Source organism: Camelus ferus, chromosome 2, assembly GCF_009834535.1.
Source record: "Camelus ferus isolate YT-003-E chromosome 2, BCGSAC_Cfer_1.0, whole genome shotgun sequence".
Classification (NCBI taxonomy): domain Eukaryota; kingdom Metazoa; phylum Chordata; class Mammalia; order Artiodactyla; family Camelidae; genus Camelus; species Camelus ferus.
The window spans coordinates 19,403,142-19,419,097 of NC_045697.1; the positions used below are offsets into that span (position 1 = coordinate 19,403,142).

At 40.3% G+C, this 15,956-nt stretch overlaps 1 long non-coding RNA gene across 1 annotated transcript; it reads left to right on the forward strand.

The window, feature by feature from the left end:
• The first annotated feature begins 1,542 nt into the window (after positions 1–1,542).
• On the forward strand, positions 1,543–15,337 carry LOC116667115. Its single transcript, XR_004323870.1, has 3 exons — positions 1,543–1,553; positions 14,836–14,840; positions 15,172–15,337. It is a non-coding gene; the product is annotated as an uncharacterized LOC116667115 (long non-coding RNA).
• The last annotated feature ends 619 nt before the right edge of the window (positions 15,338–15,956 follow it).

Sequence of the window (15,956 nt, forward strand, 5' to 3'; positions counted from 1 at the left end):
TTAGGGCAATTGAGGATTGCTGACTCAGTTTTCCCAGTCTGAGAACGAAGGGGCGGGGGATGATCTGTATTCAACATACCTCGAGTTTCTAAATATTTAAAATTAATATTCACTACTCTTCCTAAAGTATAGTGTTTAGGGATGCTTAGCAATGAATGAATCTCCTTTTTTTTCTCCTCTTAGGCAGTTTTCTGAATTCCATTCGGTATCGCCTGCTGTTTTATTACACATTTTCTCGTAATTGCTTTTGTGTGATCAGGGTTTGTGGAATAAAGAAAAAAAAATGACTAATCATATCTCAAGATGTGCAGGCCAGAGTATACCCCAGCATTATTTTAATATTATTTAAAAATGTGTTAACTGCATACTTTTTTTCTTTCTCATAACAACATTTCTCATTAAAATGGATTTATTTATCACATTTCTCTTAATGTTGGGATTTCTGGCATGAGAATGAATTATAGGCCTTTTTAGAGGGACTTTTTAAAATGACTAGATGATGGTTTCTCCCCTGTGCCATTTGTTAGTGTCAGAGGGATGAAAAAAACAACTTTATAGTGATTCTTCTGGGTAAGAAATTGAGATATACTCTTGAAAAGGGTGTGGATCATGCTTTTAATGGGCCAGGTCTAACTACCAAATTTCAAGGAGGAAAACTTTTCATTGAGATAAAGCCTCAAATTGACATATTTTGATAGAGATGGTGATTTGGAGGCAGTTGACTTGGTTGATGGACATGTTTCAGAGACTTTTTGGTCACTTGTTTGCAACTAATTGGATTGGAACGAGGTTGGACTCTCTTAACTCTGGAGTTCTAAGCAGGGAAGTAGGAGCGAGTGGATTCAGAGATGGGTGTGAGCTGATCAGAGGTACTAAACAAAGTGAAAATGCTTTCACCTAAAAATCTCAAAACATACTGTTGACTTAAAAAGTGGCCCTGGATAAGTGGTCAACATTCTTTTGTAGGGACTTGAAAACTGAAAACAGAGATTATGTGGAATTAGAGTGATGGAAATGGGAATTCAAGAAAGGAAGACAATAATAGATTTCAAAACACTAGAGGTTCACTATGACCCAGAAATGAAGAAAGTTGAAAATATGTGAAAAGAAGGTCCATTAGCGGCTTGATACCCAGAGAGTGGCCCACGGACCAGCACTATTGGCATCAACTGGGAGCTTGTTAAAAATGCACAGTATTGGGTCTTACCTGAGACCCAACTGCATTGCAACAAAATTCTGAGTGATTTGGTGCAAATTCAAGTTTAAGAAGCATTGTTTTAGAGTAAGATGCTAAAAAGATTGTTCTTTACCAACAATCTTCAGTAGCATAGGGTTGCATTTCCTTCTCTGAGCTTGGACCCACACTCTATGACTCTACATAAGTAACAGTTGCATAAGCATAATAGTGAAAATGTTTTATAATTTTCAGTTTGTGCATCAGTATATAGGTAAGAGCTGGTACACTTGGTATTAGAGGTGTAGAACAGAATGTAAAGGTCATAAACCTTGACAATTAAAAATAACAACTAAAAAGGAACAGAGAAGAAAAAGAGGTGAAGTAAAGAAAGCAATGTTCTCATATTTCATAGCAAGGCATCAATACATACTGGTTTAAGTTGAAAATCCAGGAAACAGAGTTTATTCGTCATATTTCAAGTCATAGAAGAAATATAAGAAGAAAGATGATACAACCAACAAAATTTGAAAAGTGATGCAGGGAGGGAAGGTAGAGGGCAGTATAAATGAACTAAATTCTTCATTTTTCACAGCAAGGAAAGGAGTTAAGGGGTGCTATCCAGGGCTGACAAATAGCAAAATTAAGGCAGTAGCATGTGGCAAATATGCATCATAATCCAAACATCCAGGTGTCTGAGAAATGTCACATTTCTTTCTTTCTTCAAATCTAACTCAATCAAACTGCAATGCCTACCTACCAACTTGTCAAGAATCCAATCACAGTTAGGATTAGAGACTTCCTTCCTCCCTCCATGTATGTGCATGTGGTTAAAGATTGGGTCAAGTCTGCTTCCTCTTCCTCTGGGACACAAAATTTCCCAGGATCCCTGCCAAGTGGTTCTGATGGAGTCACTGAGTTGTGGCTGTTGGGATAGGAGTGGAGGTGATGTGTGTTACTTCTAGGCCAGGCTCTTCCACTCCTCGTCCCCCAGTCTCTGCTGATTGAATCAAGAGGCTGCTGAGGTCTGAGAGAGGAGTGGAGCCCTAAGAGGGAGGATGCTTGGGTCAGTGAAAGGCTGGTTGTGACCATCCAGATAGACTTTACTCAAGCAAGAGATAAACTTCTATTTTTCAGTCCCAAATATCATAATTTTTTTAAATCATTAAGTTAGCCTATTTGAATAACACAATGATCATGGGGGTTTCCCATAAAGCTGATTTTGAGGCATCCCCTGTAGTCCGCAAATCATTATGGTCCCTTGATGTCAGGCATTCCACCATCTTTACACCACTCAAGGACTTGGACATATTTGCTGAGGCTGAGAAATGCAGGGATTGGAGTCTAGTCTACTAACAGGACAACTGAAAACTGAAGGTGCTACTCTGGGAAGCCTGGATGAAAAGTGGAGAGAGAATTTACCCTTCGCTCTGTGCTCTGTTTATTGCTTGCATTTGTAAAAATCAAGTGCATGTGATATTTCATAAGATTATTGTTAAAAATACTTCTCTTTTCTCTAGTCGGTGTAGTACCTTAAAGCTTAAAGAAATCCAACAACAAAGACTTAGACATATGGGCTATAAATGAAAATGATGTGTAAGATTCTCATCTGGCTCAAAGTTTTCTCCTGGAAGAAGTTCAACAACAAGGGAGGAATAAGCAAACTGCAACTTACATAAGAAAGACTTACGTAAGAAGGGACCTTGTATGAGAAGGTCCCTTGACTTCTTTGAGCCTCATTTTCCTCACCAGTCTGAGAGTCATGTTACTACTTGCCTTGCCTTTTCCAGAGGATCAAATTCAATTAAATGTACAAAACATTTGCTTAGGACTTGCAATAAATTGATATAAAAATAGAGACACAGAAATTAATACTACCATGCTCCAGCTCATGTGGAGTAGAAACTCTGGTGGATCGGGGTAGGAAGATATACAAAAACAAATGAGTCTATGGATGTGGAAGAATTTTGAAAATTGTGAAGTATGACTCCAAGGTGTTATTCATTTTTCCTAACGTCATGTAGCTGCAGACTTTCTAGTTGTTAAGGAGACAGAAATACCTTCTCAATCGTAGGTCCACGTAAAGGTCTTAGTCTGTAATTCAAAGTGAAAGAATTACTGCAGTGCTGGCTGCTCCTGGAATGAATGAGAGTTAAGGAGTGAATTTCTCTGAGGAAAAAGGGAGAAACGTGTTGGTCACATTTTAAAAATCCGTGTATTCAAAATGCCTGCAGACTGGTTCCCCCAATCCTACTCAGCCCAGAATTATTTTTTCGTCCCTTCCATTAAGGAGGAAAGATGCAATCTTGAAATTTTGTTCTCGTTTACTCACTACAGGAGACAGAAAGAAAAAAAAAAGCCAGCATCCTTCCATTCTTTTAGGCCCTAGCTGCTTCTTCAGGTTAGTATCAACTGAACACTTAAAACATTTATTTTTTTTTTAATTGAAGCATAGTTGATTTACAATGTTTCAGGTATACAGCAAAATGATTCAGTGATACACACACACACACATATATGTTCTTTTTCAGATTCTTTTCCATTATAGGTTATTACAAGATATTGAATATGGTTCCCTGTGTTACACAGTAGGTCCTTGTTTATCTATTTTATATATAGTGGTATGTCTCTGATAATCCAAAATTCCCAATTTATCCCTCACCCTCCCATCCCATTTGGTAACCGTAAGTTTGTTTTCTATATCTGAGTCTATTTCTGTTTTGTAAATAAGTTCATTTTTATCACTTTTTTTTAAAATTCCACACATAAGAGATATCATGATATTTATCTTTTTCTGTCTGACTTACTTCACTTAGTATGGTAATCTCTAGGGCCATCTACTGAACACTTTTTTTTAAATGTGAAGTCTGTGCTGGGTCTCCGAGAGCATTAACTCATTCAATGTCACTCAAAATGGGGCTGGGAATTCAGGACAATGCCAGACAGGGCTGCACAGTGAAGGGCCCCGTGTGCTGTACTGAGTAGCCAGCACTTTATGTTGTAGGCACTGAAGAGCTGTGGACAGCTGGGGGACAGGCAATCATATTACTTAGGACAGATGCAAAGTTCTACCCCAAACAGATGCTGAGAGTAGGGACTTAAAGTTTACAGGTGTTGATTTCCTTTCATTTTCCACATCCAGGTGGGCAGCTTGTTCTGTGTGATCATCTGGGGTCTCAGCTCTTGCTAAGTCATTTCTCTTTCATCCCCTGTGCATTGTCTTAGGCATCCTCGAAGCTGCATCACAGCTGTGTTCCGGGTTCCAGGGAAGAAGAAGAGGAAAGAGAATGGGGGAAAGCACACCTGATGTCTAAAGTCCCAGGCATGGAAGCGCACATGTCTCTGCTACTCACTTTCCTTCCACAGTAATGTGGTCTTGTGGCCACAGCTAACTGTGGTCTGGCTGGATAGCCAAGAACTAGCTCCAATTCTGTTATCAGGGGTGACTTTGGTGGACACCCAGTCGTGTCTACTACAACAAGGAAACAGATCTATGTTTTCCAAAGAGAATTCTGATTTCTTTTGGCATTCTCTGTAGCATCTAGCACAGAACTGTCTATGTGGTGGGCATTCCATCAATAATTGTTGGCTCATTAATTGATTAATAGATTGGCAAAGCCAGGATGAGGCCAGAGGGCCAGTCATCTCATTTACTTATGATGACACATAAGGATCCACTGATGGCACCTGCCAAGCAATGCCTTCCTCAACATGATACAGGAAAGAGGCTGCTGAAGGTCTGTTCTGTTCTGTTAGAGTCATGTCTGGGCAATTTATAGTCCTCATGAGACAGGAAGGAATGGCTCAAGACCCCAGATCAAGAGGCTGGGAAATGATCCAATGTGCCATTGTACCTGTTGCCAGGAAGGGGCTAACGACAGTCATTATGTTACATGTATCCCACCAACCGTAATTTGTAGAGAGAGATTTTATGTGGAAGTCAAAATAAGTTTTTTAAAAAGCACTTCTTTCCTTCCCTTCTTCCATCTAATAATTGACCAAAAGGGTGAAGGTGGCAAGAGAGAGCAGCCTGCTTTAATAAGTAGGAGTATTTTATGTTGATATTGTTTAGAACACTTGTCCCATGGTAATAATACAAAGCGCTCTGAGTTTGAGTCAGTTTCTTAAAAAATTGTTTTAAAATTCTCTGTAGATATTACATCATCTTATTGCTTGCACCATGGTGGGCTTCTCCATGTCCCCTACCCCTCGGTACACCACTCATTTCCTTCCTCCTTCTTTCTTCTTTTCCCATTCCCTTCCCTTTACAGGAAAAGCCTTTGAAAGATCTGTCTGTTCTCACTGTCTGCTACAATTCTCTTCCCATTCTCTCCCAAGGCTCTATCAGCCAGACTTCGTTCCAACCATGTCATCCAATTAGCTCTTGTCACAGTCACGTCACAGCTGCTGGATCTGACTGTTGATTCTCAGTTCTTGTCTTACTTGACCTATTAGCAACATTTATCACTCTCGCTCACTTCTTCCTCCTGGAAACTCTTGTTTCTCTGGGCTTCTGGAGCACTGTCCTGACTTGGGGATACCTCACTGGGCTCTCTTCAGCGAAATTTTTTTCTTCTTGATTCCAAATGTTGGAGGACCTCAGGACTTGTCCTCTTTGTCCTCTTCTCTTCTCCATCTATACCCACTTCATTGGTGATCTTATCCAGTCTTAGAACTTGAAATATCACATATAGCTGGTGCCTCCGAAGTTTCTGTCTCTAACCCAGGCTTCTCCCTTGTACGCCCCAGCTTGCACCTCCATTGAATAGATCCCTCCAACATCCCATGTCTACACCTGACTCCTCATCTGCCCTCCCAGTTGATCCATGGCCAGTCTTCCCATGTGAACTAATAAGAACTCTAATTGTTCAGGCCAGTGATGTAAAGAATCATCTCTGATTCCTTTGGTTTTGTTCTGTTTTCATAACCATATCCAGCTGGTTGGGAATTTCTGGAGGCTCTGTTTGGAAAATGCTCCAAGAATATGACAGTTATTACCATCTGCACTCCCATCATCAAACCAGCATTACCTTTCCCCTTTCAGTGGTGAGTTGCAGCAGCCTTCTAGATGATCTCTAGATCCCGTTCTTTTTTCTCCTACCTCATGTCTGTACATAGAAATGAAGGTGTGGAAGTCAGACCAAAGCAATCATTTGCTCAACATCTTCCTTTGTTGAGCAACTCAGTAGAATTGCCAGAGTCTTATGATCTGCACCTCTGCCAAAACCTTCCAATTTCATTTCCCATGTCTCTCTCGCTCTGTCACTCCTTCAAACACACTTGCCTCCTTTTTGTTCCTCCAGGGCCCCTTGTTGTCAGTCACCTTCATCCAGGTATGTGTGACTTTCCCCCTCAACTGTTTCAGGCTTTGCTCAAATGCCATGTCAGTGAAGCCTTTTGTTACCACTCTCTATAAAATCACACTTCCTATCTCCCTTGCTTGTCTTTGCTTCCATAGCAATGTCCTATCTACTTTACTAATTTTTTGTATTATTGACCATTTTTCATCCACTGAATATAAGCTCCATGAGGGCAGAGATTTTTGACACTGTATCCTCAGTGCCTAGACAGTGCCTGGCATATGATGGGAGCTCAGCTAAAAAGAAATCAATTGAAGTGTAGTTGATTTTATATTTGTTGAAGGCATGAATGATGCTCCCACTTCCTGTCCTTTGACGGTTCACCCCTGGCTGTCTCCCAACACCTTCCTTCCAGCTATGACTTTTGGTAACTTTTGTCTTACCAAAAGCTTAATACTTCCTATTCACCACCCATTTATTTATCCAGATCTACAACAAATATTTTCTGAGTGTATCTTTGTGTACTGAACTGTGTTAAGAATCTAAAGTGAGTAAGAAACAGTTTCCTTCTTCGAGCCTGGCATGCAGCAATCATGAACTCTATGATGGTTATTATTATTTAAGAAGTTATTATCATTTTACTTGTATGGAAAGTTAATTGTTTTTGTTTTACTGATTGTCAGTGATTTTTGGAGAGTGTCTCAGAGGCACAGGTTTGAGAATAGTGTCATTGGCACAAAACAAAACTAAATGACAGCGAACCGTCCCAACAGGCTCTGAAGGCTGATGCTCATTTTCAGTCACTGTGGTGGAGAGAGGCCAGCAGAACCCTTATTATCTTGTGGTTCCTGGTACCTCTGAAGTGCTTCACATGGCCTCCTGTGACAGAGGAGCTGTGGGCCACTCCCCCCACCCTCCACGAGGGCAGGAAGCTTCTCTTGTCTGACAGAGGAAGGGAGACTGCTTCCTGGGCTCTGCTATCCTGTGTTACCTTTGTCCTCCCCAGACGCCTGCAGCTACTTGGCACACTCGGGGGATGGTTTCCGGACATCCTGCTTTGTATTTAATGCCAGCTCCACAAGTGGGCCCGGGCATCTGATTAGAGGCCATTCTCAGCAAAAGCAGCCTTTTTTTTTTTTTTTTCTCTCATTGCAAACCTGGATCATCTCCGGAGCAGAGTGAAGACTGTCATAATTTTAGCAGAGGGGCTAGTCTGTGCACCGGGCTGTTCCCCAGCCCAGAGGGAGGGAGTGTCCAGGAATCCTGTGCACTGGCCTCAGAGAGCCAGGAGGACGACTGTGGGAACTCTCCCATCCCCTTGCCTCACCAGTACCCCACACCTACCCTGTCTTCAGGCCCCAGAATCTCCCATTCTAGCCTGTAGCAACATTAGCTTTGAAATGATGCAGTTCACTACCAGAGGCCAGAAATTTTTGTGTTTTGTTTTACTCACCCTAATAAATTCTTAGCAGCAGGGCAATATGGTAGAAGGCTTTGTAGAGTAGTATGCTTTGACCATGACTCAAACCCCAGCTCTATTCTTTCTAGCTGTGTTCCCTTAGGCAAAATACTCAACATCTCAGAGCTCCAGTGATATGTGCCTTCAGGATTGTTTAAGGATTAAATAACAGGGTTTATGAAAGATCTCAGGAAATATTAGTTACTTTCTGTTATTTCTCCATGACCTCCTATAAAATCAAATTCCTTAGAAAAGGAGGGAACACATAGGCTAGAATAATGACAGTGCGGATGTGAGTACAGGCAGACATCAGAGATATTGCAGGGTTGGTTCCAGACTACCACAATAAAGGTAATATTGCAAAAAAAGCAAGTCACATAATTTTTTGGCTCCCCAATACGTATCAAAGTTTTTATACTCTACTGTGGTCTATTAAGTGTGCAATACATTATGTCTAAAACACAATTTACATACCTTAATTTAAAAAATACTTTGTAGCTAAAAAATGCTAACCATTATCTGAAAACTCAGGATTGCTACAAACCTTCGATGTGTAAAAAAAAAAAAAAAAAAAAAGCAGTGTTTGGGAACTGCAATACAATGAGGTACGCCTGCGCAGAATCAAGATAGGCATTGTGTTTGCAAGGGCTGTTGTAACAAAGTACCACAAACGGGATGGCTTTAAACAACAGACATTTATTGTTTCACGGTTCTGGAGGCTAAAAGTCCAAGACCAAGGTGTCAGCAGGGCCAGGCTGTCCCTGAAGGCTCTAGGGGAGACTCCTCCTGGCTGCTTCTCATTTTTGATGTTTGCTGATGGTCCTCCCTGCTCCTTAGCTTGTAGGTGCCTCAGTGGAGTCACATGCTGTCTTCTCCTTGTGTGTTTTCACGTCATCTTCCTGCTGTGCGTGTCTATCTGTGCCCAAATTTCCCTTTTTTATAAGGATACCACTCCTCTCAGATCAGGACCCAATCTAAAGACCTTATCATAACTTGACCATTTGCAAAGGCTTTATGTTCAAATAAGGTCACATTTATAGGTCCTGAGGGTTAGAACTTTATTATATCTTTTCAGGGGACACAACTCAACCCTTAACAGGCATTGATATAGTAATAGATTTTATTTCCTCAGTTTTGTTTTCAGAGTAATGCAACCTTGTTTTCTTTTTGTCTACTTTCCTAACCTTGGTGTTGGTTCTTATTTAAGTTCCCAGAAGAAGCAAATAAGAACCACTTATTTAAGATTAGAAAAGTAGGCTATTCTACTCCTATTTCATATTGTTTGATGTTTGTCTGTCTCTCTCCATCTAGTATCTATCTATCTATCTATCTATCTATCTATCTATCTATCTATCTATCTATCATCTATCACCTCTCATCTATCTCTATGTATCTGTATAGCTATGTGCTTATGTATCTATCAATTATCTCTCTAAACATACATTTCTTTTTTCCTTTGGAACTTTCTGTCACTGGTGACAGATACAAGCATGATCTCTGTGAAAGATTCACCTGTATAAGATTCTTTACCTATTGGAGGGCACAAAGACAAAGTAAAAATGACAGTTAATTCCACTGAAGAAACATACGCTTTCCTTAAATAGCAAAAGAGTCTTTTCATTTAAAACATTTATTTCCTAGTGAAGGAAACAGCTCTATCAGTTGAAACAATGCATTTGTGAGCAAATGAGTCAGCAACGTGTCCTGGACCAGCCAATAACATTGGTATATACACAGCAAATCATTACAATTTACCAACTGTTCTGAAATTATCTGACCAAGCAGAAAGCATTAATCCGAATCCTGTTACAAATGGACTTTGAAATAGGGTCATGAACCTTGGAGAAGATGAGGGAGAATCATCTTCTCTCTGATTCGGAATGGCCTCTTTTATCATTGTTCGGTGTTTTTCCTCTTTTTTATTTGTAACTAATGACATACCGCAGTTCAGGTCTGCTGGTCTTAATCTACAAACTAGGCCATTAGCAGCCCCAGTCTGGACGATGGCCTACCAATTAAAATTAGGAGATTAAAGAGTAATGTTCCTTGCCTGAGACCAGTCTGCATACCAATGACAATTTCCTCAGCTATTGAATGAAGAAAGACTTAAATGGCAGTGAACTTGATATCATTAAATTTAGGGGACATTGTAGAGTGTGTGTGTGTGTGGGGGGGGGCAGTCTGCTAGAGCACTCAGAGTTAAAAACCAGAGACAGAAGTTTTAATACTTGTTTTACTATTTAACCTTTATCCATTTATTTTTATTCTCAACAAATATTAAAACTCCATCAAAATTTAAAGAAGAATAGGCTATCGGAAAAGAAAGCCAAATTCCATATTTCTCTGTTCCAAACAGAACATCAGAGCCCCAGTTTTTCTCTCTGTAAAAGTGGAACAAGAACATGTAGGCCTGTATCACAATGAAAGGTGGAGAGATGGTTTGACAGATGAGATAAATTTAGGATTCAATCTTACAGTTTTTAAGAAGATATTTAAAGAAGGATTCAAAACCAAGAAATGGGACTTCACTCAATTTAGCTTAAAAGATGGAGAATTTAATGTAGGCTCACCCCATATATATTTAAGACCTCATGTGCTATGTCTCAGTATCCAGTCATTTCTGTACCAGCAGAGTCTAACATCCAAAATATATTAAATAAGGATATTATTTTCTTGGGTCTTTTGACAATGATTTAAAATAAGCTAATTTGTAAACTATAGCAACAATTTCACAAACCCCTTTTCTGTGTCTCTTGACTCCCAGACCTCTCCGGAGTCTTTCCCTTCAACAAAATACCTCAAGAACCCTTTCAAATACTCCATGCTCCCAGAATTGTTTTTTCTATCTTGATACAAGTTTTCTGGCTTTTATTTCCCCCTTTTGGATTCAAGCAAGAATTCTTCTCGGTTTTCTCCCATCTTGCCAGAATTTTTCCTAAGATTTCATTAAAAACAAACAAATGACTAGTTAGCAAAGAGATTAATGTCCTTCAAATATGGAGGAGGGAAGATGACTGGAAACAACCAAAACTTCAGAAAGAAAGACCTGGTTGAAATAAAAGGTGTAGATTTGGGGTTTGTTAGGACTGCAGCCCAGGGGACACAGATTCAAGAAGCTCATGAGTTGTGTTCCCCCAGACTACAAAATGGGGGAGGCTTATAAAAGCAAAATCATCAAGGTTACAGCTAGTTACCTGAGTTATTTATCAAGAATTATAATTGGAGCTGAAAAGAAGTAAGGGTTCTTGTTACATAAGGATTGGTTGTGGTTGGAAATGTTTGCACAGTTACAAGGGGAGACCTTGAGACACTAAGTTGCAGCTTGCAGGTGTTGTTTGAAAATGCCAGTGTCCTTGGTTAGGTACACTTCACAGAAAGTTCAAGTTCTCAGTGGTGCGGAGATGTGTCTGAGACCAGATCCTCAATGGCTGCCTACTCTGCTTTTGTATGCCTGAATTGAGATACTCCATTCAAATTTCAATTTGTCATCAGAAGAAATGGGGGAGAGGAAAGGGGAAGGCTAGGAGCGTCTACACATTAACACTTCCTGGGCCTGATACCCTTGGGTCACTGGGAACGTCTCAGGAGCTAGAGCAATGTCAGACAGAACTACTGCTTCAAGAGCATTTGTTCTTGGGCGTCTGGTCTACCATTTGTGCTATAGCTCTGTTTGGTTTTTCTCTGATGGAGGTCCTGGTTCTGTCATTCAGCTGTATGTATTTGGTTCTTCACTGCAGACCACCTAAAAAGGACAGAATCAACTCTTGAGTTTTTAATGACCTTTTAGAATGAATTGCCTCAGTTAAGTGATTCCCAAGAGAAAGAATCTAATGGACTAATTTGGTTCAGGTATTTTCTTCTGGTTCAATAAGCTGTGGTCAAAGGAGGCGGGAGTCATGTGCTATGTGCATTAGGACATAATACAGCTGATAGGCTTGGCAGGGTGGAGGAGGCTGTGGGGGGAAGTAAATAATGTGGGGTACCCAGTCCGGAAGATACATTTAAACTTCTGTGAAGTATTGTAGTTATTTCAAATTGGTTTTAGATGCTGGTCCCTTGGGCTTGGGACTAGGTTCCTTGATTCTATACTGGCTACCTTTGAACACAGATACCTGGTTTACTTGGATTTGACTTAAAAGCCTGTTTGGAAGCTTCCCTAACTCAGAAATCAGTGACCTGATAATATCCTCCAAGATTATAAAAACTCCTTATGACAGTTGCAGGGAATTCATCCTTGGAGGAAACTCTTGGAGAGATAAGACAGGGTAAGTGCAATTGGAGTGGTACCCAAAACCAGGGGAAGCTCCAAGCCTCCAGTGGTAGGTACTCTGGAGAAACTGACAGTTTGATTTCTCTTGGTTTGGCAAATATTTCCATTAAGCCCAGCAGGAAAGCATAATTCTCAAACTATAATTTTTGATCTATTGAACTAACCTTAGTTATGATAAAGTTACCTCAAATTCAATAAGCTACAAATAGTTCTCTGATTTCCTTCCACACCCAAACCAAAACAGGGAACACTTCCTATTCTGCCTTTCCCAACATGATTAATGCTACCTAATTATTCAAGATAGAAAGTGATGAAAGCAATTAGAAAGTAATTATACAAGATCAAGTGATGATGATGGTGATGATGATAATGAATTTTGCTCAGACTATTGCAATAGCCCCTTAACTCTTTTATCTACTGCAAGAGTGGATAGATTAGAGGGTTATCGCTTTCTAATCCATTTCTAACATGAACCAGTTATCTTTCTGAAATTAAAACATAAAAATTGTATGGCTCCCTGTTTTCTAAAGGACAATGTGAAAACTGCTTCATAAAAAGTCCTTCACTGATTTTTATCCTTTTCTACTTTCAGAGTCTCTTAAGTCTCATCACCTGCCACCTCTTTTCTCCTTGTATTTCTTATTCCCTGAAATATCTCCAGTCCTTAGAACAATGCCTGGGACATAGTAGGCATTCAATAAATTTTGTTTAATAAATTCCTTTTTACATTGCCATTCTTATTCTCTTTCCTTTTGAAATTGATCTTTCTTATTTTTCTTGTATCAGTCTCTAAGTCCTTTTATCCTTTTCCTAATTCTAAATATGTTTGTGTTCATGTATGTTCTTCCCATTTTTCAAATCCATATGTGTTATCTTTACCTCTCACATCATGCCAGAACCCTGATAAGAAAGTATCTGCTTGAATCTTCTTTTAGATATGAATTACTTTTGTCAAGGAAAATAAAGAGAGTACGTTCATCGATAAGATCAGAAATATGATCATCAACAATATCAGTAGGAACGACCCTGAGGCTCAGACCAGGAGGACTGGACCAATGACTGATGAGAATATGGACACTCTGTCTATTCATTCTGAGTGTCTCATCATCTGACCTCTACTAAAGTTCACCTGCTGTGGTTACTCTGTCTAGTCTCCATTCACCTATCTAGTTTTTAATCTGCTACTGCATTTCTGTGCCTGGTAAAGTTGTTCTCAACATGGTCGTCATCTTGATGGTGCAAGGAGAATGATTTTTTTTTTTCTCATCAGTGTTAACTTTATTCTTTCAGTTAGCATCCTGTTGGTCTCAAAGTGTGACAATCATTTTACTTAATTACCAAGAGATTGAGTTTACTCTTTCATTTCCTTAGAGCCCCCACTATAAGACTCCAGAGCTGCACCTTTTGAGCTGGAATGGAGGTGACAAAGAGTCTCTCTTTGAACTTTAGTCTGATTCTTCTGAATGCTCTTCTCAACTAGGCCTTGAACTTTCGACTTACATGTCCATCTTTTTCATCACCCAAGTTTAGCAAAAATCCTGCTAAATCAGCTTAGAGAGAACCCCAACCCTCAATGTCTGATCATCTGATCAAATGTGCCTCATCCTGTGTGTTCCCCCAGGTGGTATCGGATCACCTTGGTTTGCCTTCAGCAAGAATCCTATTAAGTCTGTTCAACAAGAATCCCCCTTGTCCCCCTTGTTTCCTCTCAGTATTTCTTCCCTCGCTGATACCCAACCCTGTTCCTTGGCTATAAATCTTTATTTTTCCTTTTTATATTCAGAATTGAGGCTAAGTCTATAATTCGGTCTATTTTCCCTATTGCTATAGTTCCTGAGTAAAATCTGTTTTTACCACTTTACCGTCCAGCTGTTTTTTCCTTTAACAGAGGCTACTTCATTGCTGTATCCAGAGGTTCCCCCTCACTTAGTCGACTAGAATGGAGACTAAGGCTCTTGATCGCCTCACAGTAACTTTCCCGTTCCCAGGAGACACTTCTGGACTGTTCACTTTTCTCTCGCCTCTAGATTTTGATTGGTGTACTGAATCTTACTGATCTGGGCCCAGTGAGTCTTTCAGTTGCAGGAAATAGAGATCATTGTGGCTGCTTTTAGAAGAATGAGGATTAATATAAGGATCTAGTGCTTACAAAACCTTTGGAAGGGCTATAGGTTTCAGATGTCCATCAGGCCCCTGGGAAAGACCTTTAGAAAAGCCTATTAGACTTGCTGTCAGGGAAGCCTCTCCCCTTGCCAGGAGAATGTGGGGAATTGGGAGGCTGTCACTGGAACAGTGTCCTCAGGAACACCTTGCCTGTGATTCAAGGCCAGCTTCCTGATTTTCTCTACCCCAGTCACCTGAGACTAGGGGCTGGGCATCAAACGCTGCTGCAGTAAACCCCAGTGTTTTCATGACTGTGTTTGCAATGGCAAAAGCAAACCATAAAGAAGACCTCTGCCTCGTGCTCACCTTCAGAAACCACATGACAGTGCTTCTAATTTAGTGGAAACTAGTTTATATGCAAAATCTCTCTTAAAGGGAGTCTGGGAAAGGTAGCTGTTAGCTGTCCGCAGTTTACGGAGGAAGTTGGCAGGAATGCTGAGTGAACTGATATACCAGAACCCATCACAAGCCCATGTCAAACATTAGGACGAAACTGCTGGTTCTCACTTGGATTTCAGAATTTCAAAGGTGTGTCTGGGGAGTAGGCTAGTTTCTTTGCAAGTGGAAGTATTATGTCCTAAGTGACCCCATCTCCTGACTGTGGCTTATTGGTCCAAGGAGGAATCCCTAACCAAAGCCAGTGACTCCATTGTCTCACCAGTAGCTAATTGGAATCTTTCTGCTTGGAATTTGAACTAAGACACACAGAAGGAGGTTTAACAAGGGGACCCAATCTGAAGGATCAGAGGCTGAGGCCCCCATTACGTGCAAGGTGTAGGATGAGTAAACCAAGAAACTCAGGAAGAGAAATGAAGAGAACAGAGCACAAAAACAGAGATGGAGACGGCCCCTGAGAAACAGATGGAGAAGACTCAGTTTCCGAGTTCACAATTTCCAAGAAGCCCCCACTTTATTTACTCTCCTGCCTTTGAATGTTCAAATGCCTATTGTAGCCTTGTGGTAACACCCACCCTTCCCCTCCCCAACCCCGTTTTTTTTTGAGCTAGTTTGATTTTCTGTTGCTCGCAACAGAAAATTGATTATAGTAAAAAAAAGTTTACAACTTTAGATGACATTTAAATAATGGCATTGCGCTAGAGAAAAACAGTTCACATGAATTATTATCCTCAATTCCCCAGCTGCTTCACTCTGCGTTCAAGGAGAAGGAAGATCGTTGTTGGCTGAGAGGGTTATCAGGCCAGTCTACACAGCAATACACACAGAGGCCACAGGAGCTACGTGAGGCAGAAGGGTTTTGGCCACTTGGAAATAATCACTGTTGGTTGAGAGAAAAGCATAAGGAAAGGGAAGGAAAGCTTGGCGCTGTGTAGATCACAAAGGGCTTGAAGTACATTGGAACCACTTAATAGTTGTGCTGTTTTTCTTTGAATGGAGTGTCCTTTTTTTTTTTTTTTTAACATTTTTTATTGAGTTATAGTCATGAATGGAGTGTTCTGATTGAATCACGTGAGGTTATAGATTTCCAAGGGCTCCATCTATGTTTTTATAGAAAGACTTCTGGTGTATTTTGGCTACAGGTTGAAATATATGCGTATATTCCAACAGCATTGGGATGTTGTATATTCATAC